The sequence below is a fragment of the Symphalangus syndactylus genome, chromosome 24 (assembly GCF_028878055.3).
Source record: "Symphalangus syndactylus isolate Jambi chromosome 24, NHGRI_mSymSyn1-v2.1_pri, whole genome shotgun sequence".
NCBI lineage: Eukaryota > Metazoa > Chordata > Mammalia > Primates > Hylobatidae > Symphalangus > Symphalangus syndactylus.
The window spans coordinates 21,777,363-21,790,593 of record NC_072446.2 but is presented as its reverse complement, the minus strand read 5'-3'; the positions used below and the strand labels follow the sequence as shown (position 1 = coordinate 21,790,593).

General features: G+C 45.0%; 1 pseudogene; it reads right to left on the bottom strand.

The window, feature by feature from the left end:
• Window positions 1-4,390: 4,390 nt before the first annotated feature.
• LOC134735812 (histone demethylase UTY-like) lies at window positions 4,391-6,818 on the bottom strand (annotated as a pseudogene).
• Between the last annotated feature and the right edge of the window lie 6,413 nt (window positions 6,819-13,231).

Here is a 13,231-nt window from a genome sequence, read left to right as displayed (position 1 = left end):
ACCCCAAATTGTATGTGCACTTATTGCAACTGTGTATGACCATATGGCTGTGGGCTGGAAGGTAACTTTTAAAATGTAGTTAATTCTGACAGTGTGAAAGGTTATGCAAGTTATTCACCCAAAGTTATCTTTAAGATTATTTGAAACTAGTTTGTAATGTGACAGCTTATCTTCTGAAATTCAAATTCACTTAGTTATTAATATTACCGTCTATATAGTATGGGCCTATGTGGGTTGAATTCAGTTTATACTGAAAAACTTAAAAGGTCTGAGAAAAAGGCCAGGCATGGTGGCTCATGCCTGTAATCCCAGCACTTTAGGAGTCTGAGGCAGGAGGATCACAAGGTCAGGAGTTGGAGACCAGCCTGGCCAACATAGTGAAACCCTGTCTCTACTAAAAATAAAAAAAAAAATTAGCTGAGCATGGTGGTGCACGCTTGTAGTCCCAGCTACTTGGGAGGCTGAGGCGGGAGAATCGCTTGAACCCAGGAGGCCAGGGTTTCGGTGAGCTGAGATCACGCCACTGCGCTCCAGCCTGGGCAACAGGGTGAGACTCCATCTCAAAAAAAAGAAAAAAAAGGTCTGAGAAAAAGAACAACCCTTCCTGAGCCATTTCTAATTCCAAATTAGCCACCCTGTCATTGGCTTAGTTGGTCATTGCATTAACTCTTCTGCCAAGAAGTTTACGAGGACAATAGGACAATCCTAATTCCTTCCCTCCAAGTTAAAAACACTAAAAATCCCCTGAGTATAAATGGAACATTGTGCACACAGAACTCTTCACACCTTTGATTGGGTTGCATTCAGTACCCGATACACATCTCTGGGTTTTGGGTCCGTGAAACAATGGTGCAGAATTAAAACATCCCTTTCATTCCCAAAAAATGACCCCAGTGCAATTTGCATCTTAAATCACTGTTGCTTCCTAGTTTCCAGTGCTGAGTAAGAGCTTGATTAAATTTGATTTTGAGGAAAAACTGGTTACAAAAATTTACCAAAAACCAGACCTCTCTGTTCTGCCTTTAGGTGCTCAAGTGTTTAACAGCAACTGACAGAACCACTTCTGATTGTGTTTCCCTTCTTTTAGTTTGATGCAGGGTTTAACTTGGAAGTATGTATACCAGCGACTTGGCAGCTGAGTTCTTCTAAGCACAGTTTTGGGAGTGTTTTGCTTTTAAACATGGAAAACCTTTGTTTTTATCTTGTGATGGCATATCATGTGGTGATGATGGCTGTTATCTGTAGGGTAAAGCAAAACCCAGTGCCTCCTAGCTATGATCACATAACATGCTAAGTACTTAAGTACTGTCAGAAAAGATATTTTGGAAACCAAAATAAGTCTTCATTGCCCAAACGAAGTATATGTGCAGTCAAATGATTGTCATTGGGTGGATGTCTGGGCATTAGAAGGTAAATATAAAGGAAATTAATTGGTTAAAAGATCCTTAATATATCTACCAAATTCTTCCCTAAAAACAAGACTTAGATAATATTTTAAAAGCTAATGTGTTTATCCAGTTGCTTTACAACACAATTGTATTTTATAAGTTAATATTAAAATTCAGTGGAGTTTGTATTTTATTTACAAGCTATGGGTGTTATTCCATTTATAAAAGCTCTCTTTTGGGAATGAAGTTCACTCTAAAAGCAGTATTCTCTGTGTAATAGAAAAAAAAAGAAAATTTAATACCCTTATTATCTAGTTCATTATAATCCCAAGGGATGGATAACAAGATAATACAGCATGAGTACGTAAAGATAACTTTCTAAAAATAATTTTCAGTCATATAAATAATGTGCAAATTCGTTCTCCATATTAAAAAAAAAAGGACAGAAAAAGCTGAAGTCTTTTGGCAGTACCATGCACATTTATCCATACCATATTCTGTTACAAAAAGGAATTGTGGCTTAAAATAAGAGTGACTATAATTTGTAATCCAAATTGGGACACTTTTGAGAATGAATGGGTTTGCCATGAACTATGCCAGTAGAACAGGCTCAGACCAGATCTGTCTCAGGTAGATTGCAATATGGGTCACCCTGTTACAGGGGCTCTCAAAATTTTTTTAAAAAAACTGCAATACACAGTAACAAATGCATTGAACACTATAATCCAGGACACACACATCTATGTTTTCATACAATAATGAAAAATGCTCTGATTTTCTATTTTCACTTTTGTAGGATGTGTATTGGAATATTCCAAAAACAATGTCAGGATGCACTGTTTGAAAACACTGTGAAGTGCTTTACTTTTCACTTGAGATATTTGCCATGGGAAAGACTAGCATATTTTTCCCCAAAGGAGAATAAAGGTACTGTATTATCTGCTTGCTAGCTTTTTTGTTTGTTGTTTTGAAATAATTTCCAACGTAGAAAAGAGCTGCATGAAAAGCATAACCTGGGCCGGGCGCGGTGGCTCACGCTTGTAATCCCAGCACTTTGGGAGGCCGAGGCGGGCGGATCACGAGGTCAGGAGATCGAGACCTGTTGAAACCTCGTCTCTAATAAAAATACAAAAAAATTAGCTGGGCGTGGTGGCGGGCGTCTGTAGTCCCAGCTACTCGGAGAGGCTGAGGCAGGAGAATGGCGTGAACCCGGGAGGCGGAGCTTGCAGTGAGCCGAGATTGCGCCACTGCACTCCAGCCTGGGCGACAGAGCGAGACTCCGTCTCAAAAAAAAAAAAAAAAAAAAAAGAAAAGCATAACCTTTGTCCAGGTTATATCCACATTTGCTATCTGTGTATTTTTTCCTTAACCACTTCAGAATTAGTTAAAGAGATTCTCCCCTTTTATCCCCTTTAGACTTAGGCATATATTTTCTAAGAACAAGGACATTCTCTTATATTTTTTCTTATACAACTCCAATTATCAAATTCAAAAAATTTAACATTGCTACAATATTATCTAATATATAAGCAATACTAGAACCTCATCAATTGACCCAGTGATGTCCTTTACAGAAATTTTTTCCTTTTATCCAGGATCCAACCCAGAATAAGGCATCACATTGAGTTGTCTCATCTCTTTTGGCCCCTTTAATCTGGAGCAGTTCTTCAGCTTTTCTTTGCCTTTCATAATATTGACATTTCTGAACAGTAAAGACAAATTGTTTCATAGACCGTCCCTCAGTTGGGGTTTATCTGTTTCCTCATAATTAGATTCAGGTGGCCGGGTGCAGTGGTTCACACCTGTAATCCCAGCACTTTGGGAGGCCGGGGCGGGTGGATCACTTGAGGTCGGGAGTTCAAAACCCTGCCCAACATGCTGAAACCCCATCTCTACTAAAAATACAAAAAATTTAGTTGGGCATGGTGGCGGACATCTGTAATCCCAGCTACTCGGGAGGCTGGGGCAGGAGAATCACTTGAACCCAGGAGGCAGAGGTTGCAGTGAGCCAGGATCGCACCACTGCACTCCAGCCTGGATGACAGAGCAAGACTCCATCTCAAAGAAAAAAAAAATTAGATTTAAGTTATGCATTTTTATCAGGAATATTACATAGGTGATATTATATCTTCATTTCACCATGTCAACAGGTACATCATATCAGTTTGATTCAATATTGGTTTATCAGGTGAGAAGTGATTTGGCAAAAATAAAATATGTTGCCAGGTCTGGTGGCTCATGCCTGTAACCCCAGCACTTCAGGAGGCTGAGGTGGAAGGAACATTTGAGCCTAGAAGTTCGAGAGCAGCTTGGGCAACATAGGGAGACCCCGTCTCTACAAAAAATACAAAAACTAGCTGGGCATGGTGGCATGCACCTGTGGTCCCAGCTACTGAGGAGGCTGAAATGGGAGGATCGCTTGGGCCCAAGAGGTCGAGGCTACAGTGAGCTGTGAGCTATGAGTGCCACTGCACTCCAGCCTGGGTGACAGAGAAAGACTTGTCTCAAAAAATAAATGAGATGTTCTAATTATGCTTGTGCTGATTAAAAATGTGAAGGGGAGGCCGGGCGCGGTGGCTCACGCTTGTAATCCCAGCACTTTGGGAGGTCGAGGCAGGCGGATCATGAGATCAGGAGATCGAGACCATCCTGGCTAACACGGTGAAACCCCGTCTCTACTAAAAATACAAAAAATTGCTGGGCGTGGTGGCGGCGCCTGTAGTCCCAGCTACTCGGGAGGCTGAGGCAGGAGAATGGCGTGAACCCGGGAGGCAGAGCTTGCAGCAGTGAGCTGAGATCACGCCACTGCATGCCAGCCTGGGCGACAGAGCAAGACTCTGTCTCAAAAAAAAAAAAAAAAAAAAAGTGAATGGGGCCAGGTGCAGTGACTCACACCTGTAATCCTAGCACTTTGGGAGGCCAAGGGGGGCAGATCACTTCAGGTCAGGAGTTCCAGACCAGCCTGGCCAACATGGCGAAACCCTGTCTCTACTTAAAATACAAAAATTAGCTGGGTGTGGTGGCAGCCATCTGTAATCCCAGCTACTCAGGAGGCTGAGGCAGGAGAATTGCTTGAACCCAGGATGTGGAGGTTGCAGTGAGCTGAGATCACGCCACTGCACTCCAGCCTGGATGACAGAGCTAGATTCTGTCTCAAAAAAAAAGAAAAAGAAAAAGAAAACCTGAATAGATCCAGATGAAAGACGTGTGTTTTCTATATCCACGTGTTCCACATCTTTGATTATTTTCCTATTGAAGAAACAATAGAAAATGGTGACCTGGCACCAGTATTCTCGAGTGTCGTTTGCTTAACCACATTTCTGAACTCAGTAATTACTTCCTCTGGCATTGGTCTGAATAAAAGGAAAGCACCCAAATGATACCTAAATCTGTGACTAATGGGGCTGGTCGGTAGTCAGAGTGTTCAGAGTGGGAGGCTGTTGCCTTGGGAATCTTTGGCTTGTGAATACACCTAACTCCAATTGACTTCCAACTTAGATTCAAAGGAATGGATTGGCTCGTGTAACTGAAAAATTAGGGCTAAGATTTCAGCACAGATCGGACACAGTCCTATCTGATAGAATTTTCTGCTCTGTCCAGAGGGGAGTCACTAGCCCCCATATGGCTACTGCATACTTGAGGTGTGGCTAGTGCAAATGAGGAACTGGATTTCAAATTACATGTCATTTTAATTAATTTAAATGTTAATAGCCACATGTAGACAGTGGCTACTGTATTATTTTACAGCACAAACTGGAATCCCTCCCCATTTCTTGCTTTTGTTTTCCCCTGTTACCTTTTTTCCCTTAGGCCAAGTCCCTCCTTATGGTGGCAAAGATGGCCTCCAGCAACCCTGGCAACATTCTGTCACGTTACCAACCACCTGGCAGGGAGCCTGTCTTCCCCCATGGTGACAGCCAAAGCCCAGAGACCACCCTCATTGGCCCTGTCTCAGTCATGTGCCCATCCCTAACCCAATCTCTATAACTCCTAATTGTCCTAGCCTGGGTCATGGGCCCAATTCTGGACCTATTGAGGGAGGGATGGTCCCCTAAAGAAAAACCAGGGATCAGCCAGGTGCGATGGCTCATGCTTATAATCCCAGCACTTTGGGAGGCTGAGGCAGGTGGATCACCTGAGATCAGGAGTTAGAGACCAGCCTGGCCAATATGGTGAAATCCTATCTCTACTAAAAATACAAAAATTAGTCAGGCATGGTGGCGGACGCCTGTAATCCCAGCTACTTGGGAGGCTGAGGGAGGAGAATCGTTTGAACCCGGGAGGCAGAGGTTGCAGTGAACCGAGATTGCACCATTGCACTACAGCGTGGGCAACAAGAGCAAAACTCCATCTCAAAAAAAAAAACAAAAAAAAAAACAAAAAATCAGGGATCAGGGTTCTGTTACCACAAGAAAGAGGAAGAACTACAGGGGAGGGAACACAGTGGGTATCACTTGCAGCTTTTTTCTTTTTTTTTCTTTTGCTCTGTTACCAGGCTGAAGTACAGTGGTGCGATCATAACTCACTGCAGCCTCAAACTCCTGGGCTCATGCAATCCTCCCACCTCAGCCTCCTGAGTAGCTGGGACTATGGACGCGTGCCACCACGCTCAGCTAATACTTTTTGGAGAGACAGGGTCTCACTATGTTGCCTGGGCTAGTCTCAAACTCCTGGCCTCAAGCAATGCTCCTGCTGCCTTGTAGATTTAGAGTATTTGGGAATACATTTTTTTTCTTTCTTTTTTTTTTTGAGACGGAGTCTCGCTGTGTCGCCCAGGCTGGACTGCAGTGGCGCGATCTGGGATCACTGCAAGCTCCGCCTCCTGGGTTCACGCCATTCTCATGCCTCAGCCTCCCGAGTAGCTGGGACTACAGGCGCCAGCCACCACGCCCGGCTACTTTCTTTTTGTATGTTTATTAGAGACGGGGTTTCACCATGTTAGCTAGGATGGCTACGATCTCCTGACCTCGTGATCCGCCCACCTCGGCCTCCCAAAGTGCTGGGATTACAGGCATGAGCCACCGCGCCCGGCCAGGAATACATTTTTTATAAAATGTCCTGCACAAAGTAAATTGGGGACAGACAGCAGTGCTCTATCAAAGGAAAATGGTGGAAATTAAATATAGAGACCAGTGGCAGTGTTCTACATTTAACGGAAAAACTTAAAACTCCTAACTGACTATACTAGGACTTCTGTTTTCAAGTGTTATTGCTTATTTTGATTCTATTTGAAATACATCTGCTGAGGTGGGCAGAACACTTGAGCCCAGGAGTTTGTGCAACACAGCAAGACCTCATCTCCACAAAAAATTTTTTAAATTAGCCAGGCATGGTGGTGCACACCTGTAGTCCCAGCTACTCAGGAGGCTGACTGAGGCAGGAGGATTGCTTGAGCCTTGGAGTTTGAGGCTGCAGTGAGCTATGATCATGCCACTGCACTCCAGCCTGGGCCAGAGGAAGACTTGTCTCTAAAAAAACAGAAAAGAAAAGAAATATGTATATATAGATATGACATAAATCTGACACAAATTGAATATATAAAGAATATATAAATGCAATATAAACTTCAACCTGAAATGGCAGTTTCAAATTCTGTTACTTTCAAAGTATAGAAATGATAGGCCATGGGTCTCAGAGAGGAGGTTGCAAATTCAAATGCCCAAAGGGCCAGAGTGGGGCAGGGCAGGTGGGGCTGGTAAACAGAAGATGCCTGCCCCCAACAAGGCAGGGGCCACCACATTCAATGGGTGTCATTTGGGTATGTGTGGGCCCAGTGTTGTCAGCTCTTATAACTTCTTTTTTTGAGACTGAGTTTCACTCTTGTTGCCCAGGCTGGAGTGCAATGGCACAATCTCGGCTCACTGCAACCTCTGCCTCCCAGCTTCAAGCGATTCTCCTGCCTCAGCCTCCCAAGTAGCTGGGATTACAGGCAGCTGCAACCATGCTCGGCTAATTTTTTGTATTTTTAGTAGAGATGGGGTTTCACCATGTTGGCCAGGCTGGTCTTGAACTCCTGACCTCAGGTGATCCACCTGCCTCAGCCCACCAATGTGCTGGGATTACAGTTGTGAGCCACCACACCTGGCCCTGCTCGTCTAACTTTCCAGAAGATGGTAGAAATCTAGATTTTCATATGAAATGTCCTTTTTTTTTTCTTTTTTTTTGAGACGGAGTCTCATTCTGCTGCCCTGGCTGGAGTGCAGTGGCACGATCTTGGGCTCACTGCAACCTCTGCCTCCTGGGTTCAAGCACTTCTCCTGCCTCAGCCTCCCGAGTAGCTGTGACTACAGGCACGTGCCACCACGCCCAGCTAATTTTTATATTTTTAGTAGAGACGGGGTTTCACCATGTTGGCCAGGATGGTCTCAATCTCTTGACCTCGTGATCCGTCCACCTCGGCCTCCCAAAGTTCTGGGATTACAGGCATGAGCCACTGCGCCTGGCCGAGAATCCCGCTTCCTAAATTGGTAAAATCTGATCCATCAGAATTGCAATTTTGATCAAAGCCAGTAACTCCTCACACAAATCCTTCTATGTGTGCAGAAAATGAGCCTCTGAAAACTCCAGGCAGATTTTTTGTGCTAGGTTATCTACCAGAAGAAAGGACAAGAAAGGCTAGAATTTGGCTGATGGTTCCACCCCCCAGATTGTATCAGCAAAGCATTCCTCTTTTGCTCAGTCTCTTAGCAATGCTTGCAACTACAAGGAAACAGCATTCATACCATTGTTTCTAAGACCTGGAGCAGGTTACACTCAAACCCAGCACTGTTCTTATAGAACATAAGAGTTTTGTTCCCAGGCTGCTTCTCTGCCAGCAGGTGATACCTTTCAATAAATGGTAGGTAAGTTGCATATCAGGTTTTCTCCTGCATTCCCAGAGGGCTTCAGCTGCTGTCTCAGGTATGAACCCAAAATGACTCAGGCAAAAATGTGTATGCTTAGTGACTCAGAAACTAAATCATTAACTTGGTAAATACATGCACAGGTAAGGAGGAATTCAAGGAGAGACTTAGAACATAGGCCTTCCAGTAATGCCAGTGATGACAACTGTGTGAGTACAGCAATGCTGAACGGTGTTGCTTCTCAGGTGGACCAGCGACGAACCCTAGAATCACCAAGCATCTCAAATCAGTCATTCTCAGGAGCAACAATCCACATAGGGTAACTTACAAAGAATGTTGATTTCAATTGTTTGAATCCTTACCTGGTGAAACAAGAAAATGTGGAAAAAGCTCCTTGACTTTAAAAATACACACTCACACACTTTTTTTTTTAAAGGGACGAGGTCTTGCCGTCTCCCACACAGGCTCGTGTGCGGTGGTGCGATCATGGCTCACTGCAACCTCGAACTCAAGGATTCTGGCAATCCTCCCACCTCAGCTTCCCAAGTAGCTGTGACTGCAGGCATGAGCCATCACACCCGGCTAATTTTCTTTTTTTCTTTTCTTCCCCTCACCCCATTTTTTTTTTTTTTTTTGAGATAAGGTCCTGCTGTGTCGCCCAGGCTGGAGTGCAGTGGTGTGATTATGGCTCACTGCAGCCTCAAAATCCTGAGTCCAAGTGACCTCACACCTTAGCTTCCTGAGTAGCTGGGACTACAGGTATGTGTCACCACATCTGGCTAATTTTCGTTTTTTTTGTAAAGATGAGGTTTCACTATGTTGCCCAGTCTGGTCTCAAACTCCTAGGCTCAAGCAATCTGCCTGGCTCGGCCTCCCAAAAATGCTGGGATTACAGGCGTGAGTCACTGTGCCTGGCCTCCACGTGAGTTTCGACTAGTTGATTTTAAACTGGGCATATGCATTTACACACACACACACACACATCTGATCTACCTAGATGTGAAATTAAACTTCTAGAGCACACGCATATACACAACGCCAGACAATATGGGAAAAGTGATTACAAACAAATCCCACTAGAAAATGACAAACTCTAATAATTTTTCAGTCCCCTTTTGAAGGCGAGAGGTTTATAAACCTCTGCAATTCAATTGCAACACATCAGGGTTCTTCTGGTGAGCTGGCCTCAGTGTCCTTCCTCCACCCCCAGGGTGCCTTGGCTCGTGTTCACAGGGCCCATGCCCAGTAGGGCTGGCATGTGTTTCCAACAGCCGAGCAGACAGGGCCAGCAGAGAGGGAGAAAATTAACGGTAAAGGGAGACGCGCCAGGAGAGCAGGCAGAGTGGCCGGGAAGCTGGCCAAACAGGAGAGGCTGAATGGGCGACATCAGCCCTTGACCAGGCCTCAGCTATCCCAGCTGTCCTTCACCACTCACTGTGTGGATACCAGGGGGATACAAGCCCCCTTTGCCTGGGCGTCACCAAGAATCCATACACCACTCAGTTTATTTTTATTTTTATTTAATTTTTTTTTTAGATAGTCTCACTCTGTCGCCCAGGCTGGAGTGCACTGGCGTGACCTTGGCTCACTGCAGCGTCCACCTCCTGGGCTCAAGTGATTCTTGCGCCTCAGTCTCCTGAGTAACTGGATCACAGGCACCTGCCACCACACCCGGCTAATTTTTGTATTTTTAGTAGAGATGGGGTTTCATCATGTTGGCCAGGCTGGTCTCAAACTCTTGTGCTCAAGTAATCCACTCACCTCAGCCTCCCAAAGTGCTGGGATTAGAGGCGTGAGCCACCGTGCCTGGCCTATTTTTATCTTTTGAAATAGTCTTGCTTTGTCACCCAGGCTGGGTGCAGCACAAATAACACGGCTCATTGCAGCCTCCACCTCCTGGGCTCAAGCGATCTTTCCTCCTCAGCCTACTGAGTAGCTGTGTGCCACAGGCATGTGCCACCATGCCTGGCTAATTTTTTTTTTTTTTTTTTTGAGATGGAGTCTTACTCTGTTGCCCAGGCTGGAATGCAGTGGCACAATCTCGGATCACTGCAACCTCCTCCTCTTGGGTTCAAGCGATTCTCTGTCTCAGCCTCCTGAGTGACTGGGATTACAGGCGCATGCCACCACACCTGACTAATTTTTGTGTTTTTAGTAGAGACAGGGTTTCGTCATGTTGGTCAGGCTGGTTTTGAACTCCTGACCTCAGGTGATCCACCAGCCTTGGCCTCCCAAAGTGCTGGGATTACAGGTATGAGTCACCGTGCCCAGCCGCCTGGTTAATTTTTAAATTTTTTGTAGAGACAAGGTCTCACCATGTTGCCTATGCTGGTCTTGAACTCCTGGGCTCAAGCCTCCCAAAAGGCTAGGATTACAGGCTTAAGCCACTGTGGCTGGCCATGTGGTTTTTAGACCAGCAGGTTCTGTAGAGCAAAACGTTCATGATTCTGAAGGATGACAAACCTGACAGACGAGGCAACGCCACCTTGACATTCCTCAGTCGTAGTGCCACATTGGTCTCGTATTTCAAACCTGGTTAGAGTTTGTCCTCTTCAGGAGAGTTTATGTGGCTGTTTTGCGGTGGAGGAGAGATGACAACGCTGATAATGCTTATGGTGTGGGTATTTTCTTTTTCTTTCCTTATTTGCTTTGTGAAGACAAATAATAGTTAAGGATAGATAAAATTAGCCGGGTGTGGTGGTGCATGCCTGTAATCCCAGCTACTTGAGAGGCTGAGGCAGGAGAATCGCTAGAACCTGGGAGGCGGAGGTTGCAATGAGCCGAGATCACGCCATTGCAGTCCAGCCTGGGCAACAGAGTAAGACTCAGTCTCAAAAAAAAAAAAAAAAAAAGGGGGGCGGGGGAATGGATAAAATATTTAACAGCGGCCATACATAATTCATTCCTGAGTTGATGCTCATTTCCAGGCCAGCAGTTCGCTCTCTATTAGGGGTTCTCAGAACATGGAACCACCGTGTTTCTTTGGTAGACTGACATTGTGCTTATTTTTACTCTTTTCTTCCTAAGGCTAATTGTTTTTACCTTTTCCTTGTTGAGTACTCATTCCTAGATGTTTTTATCAATAGGCAACAAAAATAAAAATCGTAGGCAGGGCTTTTTTTTGTTTGTATGTTTTTTGAGATGGAGTCTTGCTCTGTCGCCCAGGCTAGAGTGCAGTGGCGCCATCTTGGCTCACTGCAACCTCCACATCCCGGGTTCAAGCAGTTCTCTGCCTCAGCCTCCCAAGTGGCTGGGACTACAGGCGCCCACCACCATGCCCGGCTAATTTTTTGTATATATATATTTTTTTGAGATGGAGTTTCACTCTTATTGCCCAGGCTGGAGTGCAATGGCATGATCTCGGCTCACTGCAACCTCCACCTCCCAGGTTCAAGCGATTCTCCTGCCTCAGCCTCCTGAGTAGCTGGGATTACAGGCACCCACTACCACGCCTGGCTAATTTTTTTTTTTTTTTTTTTTTTTTTTTTTGAGACGGAGTCTCGCTCTGTCGCCCAGGCTGGAGTGCAGTGGCGCAATCTCGGCTCACTGCAAGCTCCGCCTCCCGGGTTCACGCCATTCTCCTGCCTCAGCCTCTCCGAGTAGCTGGGACTACAGGCGCCCGCCACCACGCCCGGCTAATTTTTTGTAGTTTTTTAGTAGAGACGGGGTTTCACCGTGGTCTCGATCACTTGACCTCGTGATCCGCCCGCCTCGGCCTCCCAAAGTGCTGGGATTACAAGCGTGAGCCACCACGCCCGGCCTCACGCCTGGCTAATTTTTGTATTTTTTTTTTTTTTTTTTTTTTTTTTTTTGAGATGGAGTCTCGCTCTGTCACCCAGGCTGGAGTGCAGTGGCGCAATCTCGGCTCACTGCAAGCTCCGCCTCCCGGGTTCACGCCATTCTCCTGCCTCAGCCTCTCCGAGTAGCTGGGACTACAGGCGCCCGCCACCACGCCCTGCTAATTTTTTTGTATTTTTAGTAGAGACAGGGTTTCACTGTGGTCTCGATCTCCTGACCTCGTGATCAGCCCGCCTCGGCCTCCCAAAGTGCTGGGATTACAAACGTGAGCCACCGCGCCCGGCCTAATTTTTGTATTTTTTAATAGAGACAGGGTTTCACAATGTTGGTCAGTCTGGTCTCGAACTCCTGACCTCATTATCTGCCCACCCCAGCCTCCCAAAGTGCTAAGATTACAGCCGTGAGCCACTGCACTCGGCCAATTTTTTGTATTTTTAGTAGAGATGGTGTTTCACCATCTTGGCCAGGCTGGTCTTGAACTCCTGACCTCATGATCCACCCACCTTAGCCTCCCAAAGTGCTGGGATTACAGCCATGAGTCACTGCGCCCGGCCAGGGCTTTTTGTATTCATGTCTGGGCCTTAAGGTTTAACTCAGAGCTTCAGAGACATAACTGGGAAGGAAAAATGTATATTTGTACACATAAATATTGTGTACGAAAAGCAAACCAGTTAAGGAAGCTGTATGCCCACAGAAGGAATATGCAATTTTAGGAGAAATTTTCGAAAAAAATAAATTACTATTCAGAGATAACCACTCAAGTTTTTCAGCATATGTACACATCAAATGTATATTCATATTGGACCTATAAAATTATTCTGTAGTTTGCTTTTTTTAGAGGACAATATATTGCACATATACTTTCTCTGTCAATATGGCTCTGCATCATTTACAATGGCTTCATCATATTTCACTGTATAGGTGCACCATCATTTTGTAAAACCAATTCCTTATTCTGAGCTGTTTTCATTCATTCGCCATTATGAACAGTGCTGTGGTGAACCACTTTGTAAATACATCCTTTTGTTCCTTGTCCAATTATTTCCTTAGGGTAAAAGGAATCTTTAGGTCAAGGCGTACACATTTTTTTGGAAAGGGAGGGGGTGGTTTATGAATATATTCAATTTCCTTCCAGAAAGGTTGCTCTAATGTACACACTTACAGGGATCTATGTGTCTTTTTCTCCTTGAAAACACCATTATT